The sequence below is a fragment of the Heterodontus francisci genome, chromosome 31 (genome assembly GCF_036365525.1).
Source record: "Heterodontus francisci isolate sHetFra1 chromosome 31, sHetFra1.hap1, whole genome shotgun sequence".
Taxonomy (NCBI): Eukaryota; Metazoa; Chordata; class Chondrichthyes; order Heterodontiformes; family Heterodontidae; genus Heterodontus; species Heterodontus francisci.
This window is the reverse complement of record NC_090401.1, coordinates 44,643,579-44,648,670: the sequence shown is the minus strand read 5'-3', so window position 1 is coordinate 44,648,670 and position 5,092 is coordinate 44,643,579.

The following is a 5,092-nucleotide window of genomic DNA, read 5'->3' as shown; positions in this document are numbered from 1 at the left end:
CAGTGAGAAGAAGATACCAAACAGTATAGGTGCAAGAACACAGCCCTGTTTCACGCCACTCAGGATAGGAAAGGGGTCTGATGAGTTCTATGCTGAATTGTGCCTTTTATTTTGTCATGGAATGAGGTGATGATACTTAGTAACTTTGGTGGACATCCGATCTTTTCTAGTAGTCTGAAGAGACCACGTCTGCTGACGAGTTCAAAGACTTTGGTGAGATCTATGAAAGCAACGTAGAGGGGCATCTGTTGTTCACGGCATTTCTCCTGCAGCTGGCAAAGGGAGAACAGCATGTCAATGGTGGATCTCTCTGCTCGAAAGCCGCACTGTGCCTCAGGGTAGATACGCTCAGCCAGCTTCTGGAGTCTGTTTAAAATGACTCGAGTGAAGACTTTCTCCACTATGCTGAGCAGGGAGATTCCACAGTAGTTGTTGCAGTCACCGCGGTCACCCTTGTTCTTAGAGAGGGTGATGATATTGGCATCGCGCATGTCCTGTGGTACTGCTCCCTCATCCCAGCACAGGCAAAGCAGTTCATGGAGTGCTGAGAGTATAGCAGGCTTGGCATTCTTGATTATTTCAGGGGCAATGCCATCCTTTCCAGGGGCTTTTCCACTGGCTAGAGAATCAATGGCATCGCTGAGTTCCGGTTTTCTTGGCTGTTCGTCCAGCTCATCCATGACTGGCAGAGACTGGGCTGCATTGAGGGCGGTATCGGTGACAACATTTTCCCTGGAGTACAGTTCTAGGTAGTGCTCCACCCAGCGGTCCATTTGCTTGCGTTGGTCAGTGATCATGTCCCCTGATTTAGACTTGAGGGGGGTGATCTTCTTGATGGTTGGCCCAAAAGCTCTCTTAATGCCATCATACATTCCTCTGATGTTTCTGGTGTCGGAGGCCAGCTGAATATGACTGCATAGGTGTTGCCAGTGGTCACTTGCGCAGTGCCTGGCTGTTCTTTTTGCAGCGCCTCTGGCTACTTTAAGTGCTACGGATGTTAACTCGCTGGGGACTTTCTTGTAGTTCAACAGTGCATTGCACTTAGCGGCTATGACAGGTTCCAGCTCTTCAAAGTGAGATTGAAACCAGTCTGTATTCTGCTTCTCACCTTTGCCAAAGGTGGCCATTGCTGAGTCATAGATGGCGTCTCTGATGTGGGCCCATTTCGTTGCTGCATCCCAAGCAGGAGTGTTTTGAAGGGCTTTTTCAAGTGAATTTAGAAACTTATGTAACAGCTGTGGATAAGAAATTCTGTTAGTGTTGATGCGCGGGCGGCCCTTCTGCTTGGAGTGATGTAGTTTCTTTGGTTTGTGTCCAACTTTGCTGCACACCAAGGAGTGGTCGGTGTCGCAGTCCACACTGTGGAAGCTGTGTGTGATTTGGACACTGTTTATAGAGGCTCGCCTTGTGACGATGAGGTCCAGCTGGTGCCAACGACATGATCTTGGGTGTCTCCATGAAACCTGGTGACAGGGTTTAGTATGAAAGAATGAGTTGGTGATGCAGAGGTTGCGATAGGTACACAACTCCAGTAGTCTCTGTCCATTCTCATTCATCCTTCCAATACCATAGCACCCAAGGCAGGAGGGCCATGAGTATGGTCGGCCCCAACCCTGGTGTTAAAGTCCCCCAGCAGGAACAACTGTTCAGTATTAGGAATGCTACTAATGATATTATGGAGTTCCTTGTAGAACTGGTCTTTAACTTCAGGTGGGGAGCAGAGTGTTGGAGCATAGATGCTGAGTAGGTGTACTGGACCAGAAGCGGTGAGCAGTCGGATGGACATATGCGTTCCGAGCCATTTGAATGTGACTCTATCATGCTGAGCAAAGAGTTTCTGATGGCAAACCCCATTCCATGCTGTCTTGGTTCTACCTTGCCAGTAGAAGGTGTAGTCTTGCTCTCTAAAACTGCAAATGCAGCCTGGATTTTATTAAGGAATTGTAGACAGTTCATCATAGATTAAGATTGATTAAAGCTATCCGTTACATTGTATTTACTAACTATTGTTTATGGGTCAGCAGCATCCTGTTTTCATCAAATCACTCAGCCCCAATACGCCATACTCTTGTATTCATGAGGAACATACAGTACTGACTTCTGGAGATCCCTTGGATTTTCTTGTCTGTTTTCCCCTTCATACAAGTTCTAGAGCAATGTGTTTCCAAATGGATAGCAACAGAATTGTGACATTTGTATAGAAATAAAGTCCAGTAACTTTCAACATGTCACTGAGCTTGTGTCCCAAGTGAAAATAATGCGTGCCAGAGCGTAAAAATCAAGACATTCTTTAAGTGACTTTTGCCATTTTAAAATGAGTTTACATAACAAAAGCCTTTAAACTTGTGTTTTCAAATAACCTAGCTGTTAAGTTATGTTAGAACACAATATTAAAGACTTAGAGCAGGGGTGTCCAACCTTTTTGCGTGGGGGGCCACATTACAATTTTTGTCTTACATAGGGGCCGGTGAGACAATTTGGGAAAGATAAAGGCATTAAAAATTTATCTTACTATTAATCAAAACAACAACAAATGTGCATTTTTGTGAAGAAGCTTTAAATGAGAAGGTTAATTTATTGACTTACTTTCTCGTCTCTATGTTGGACACTGACTGAGTGAGATACCTGGCATTTTTTTGCTTGCACAAGTAGTCATTATTTGCCTGCACACTTGTGTAGCGATGCAGAATATTCCAGATAAATGTCCATCTGTCAGGAGTGATCTTAATTGCTTTCTCTCCCTCCTCTCTCTGTCTGTCTGTCTGTCTGTCTTTTGTCTCTCTCTCCCTATCTCTGTGTCCCCACCTCTTTCTGTGTTCCTCCTCATTGTGTTGTTCCCCGCTCTGTATTGTCCCCCCACACTCCGTGTTGAACCCCTGTGTTGTCTCACCACCATGTTGCCCCCCCATATCGTCCCCCCCTTGTTGCTCCCTTCCCTCTCTGTGTTGCTTGTCCCCCACCCCCGTATTCCATCTCTGTGTCGTTCACCCCCTTTGTGTCATCCCTCCTCTGTGTGTCATCCTCGCGATCTCTGTCCCCCCTCTTCTCTCTCTCTGTCCTCCCTTATCTGTCCTCAACTCTCTCTCTCTTCCCCTACCTCTCTCTCTGACCCCCCATCTCTCTCTCTCTCTGTCCCCCCACCTCTCTCTCTATCCCACCACCTCTTTCTCTCTGTCCCACCACCGCTCTCTCTGTCCCCCCACCTCTCTCTCTCTCTGTCCCCCCTGCTCTCTCTCTCTGTCGGTCCTCCACCTCTCTCTCTCTTTCTATCTCCCACTCTATCCGACCCCGTTTCTCTCTGTCCCCCCCCCCCTTTCTCTCTGTCCCCCCACTCTCTTTCTCTCCCCCATTCTCTCTCACCTGCCAATTAAGGGCCTGGGGAGCAAAAAATCCCAATGTGGCCCCCCCAGACCCAGCGGAGGAGGGCTCGCCACCAACTTTTCGGCCAGTGGGCAGGACCTCCCACCCAATATTAAATTCTGGCCTTGGTCTGCGTTTCAATCACTAACTCCAGTTGTTCATTACTCAGCCTCACAATCCTTGGTGTAAAATGGTTTCTCCTGCTCTCCAACATAAATCCCCTGCAACTAATCTTAATCTTATGTCCCCTCATTCTAGGCCCCTCAACCTGTTTCACATGGAACAGAAGTGAGACTAATGAGTCTGTAATCGCCTCTGTAATCATCTATTTTGTCACCTTTTGTTGCATATGGGCACCACATTCACTTTTATTTCTAGTTTCCTGGTATCCCCATGGTGTCCAATAACTTCCTTATTACTTTAAAATCATAGAATGATACAGCACAGCAAGAGGGTAAGTGTAGAGAGGGAGAATGAAGAATGAGGATCAGGGGAGAGTGGGAGACTGAGGAATGAGGGTCAGGGTGAGGGAGACTGGGGAATGAGGGTCAGGGATAGTGGGAAACTGGGGAATGAGGGTCAGGGAAAGTGGGAAACTGGAGAATGAGGGTTGAGGGAGAGAGAGAGAGACTGGAGAATGAGACTCGGGGTGACTGGGAGACTGAGGAATGAGGGTCGAGGGAGGCCGGGAATGAGGGTCAAGGGAGGGCAGGAGACGGGGGAATGAGGGTCGAGGAGAGTGGGAGACTGGGGAATGAGGGTTGAGGGAGAGAGAGACTGGAGAATGAGACTTGGGGTAAGGGGGAGACTGGGAAATGAGGGTCAGGGAGAGTGAGAGACTGGAGAATAAGGCTCGGGGAGAGTGGGAGACTGAGGAATGAGGGTCAAGGGAGAGTGTGAAACAGGGAATAAGGGTCAGGGGAGAGTGGGAGACAGGGAATAAGGGTCAGGGGAGAGCAGGAGACTGGAGAATGATGGTTGCAGATAGAGACTGCGAATGGCAGCTGGGCGAGAGGAAGACAGGGGAATGAGGGTTGAGGAAGAGTGGGAGACAGGGGAATGAGGGTTGAGGAAGAGTGGGAGACAGGGGAATGAGGGTTGAAGGAGCGTGGGAGACTGAGGATGGCAGTCAGGGGAGAGGGAGACTGGGGCTCAGGTGGCCCCCTGATTTTTGGAACTTCTCAAACCATGAGCAAAATTGTTCAACTACAGAGGACCCAACCTTTTCACAGTAAATGCAATAACATTACATGACTAGACCTTCCAAGCAAAGTTAGCAACCTTATTACAAATTCGAGACCTGGAATAGGTCCTGAACCCACACCCTACCTGACTCAGAGGCCAGAGAGTTACTATTGAACTAAACTGTTACTTATTAACAGGTTTATCTCTTGGCATCCTGTGACAGGACTGCAGCAACATTGAAACGTTCCATTCTAATTAGCCTTCCATTACTGTCGCAAGATACTACACGAATATCCACCCCCACAAATTATCCTCATGCACAGACCACAGCGAGTCAGAGCATTAGGTCTATTATGTAGAAGCAAAGCAACAACTAAAGTACTGAGAAAGCAAAAATTAACTACAATTAATCTTCAACTATTATGAAATAAATCTCCATTTAACTCACAAAGGCACTCTATATATATAATGTAATTCCTGTCTCAATGTTGCTGATAAATCATTATTTTTTTTTGGTGTAGGTGTTAGTACTTGTGCATAGCCTGAA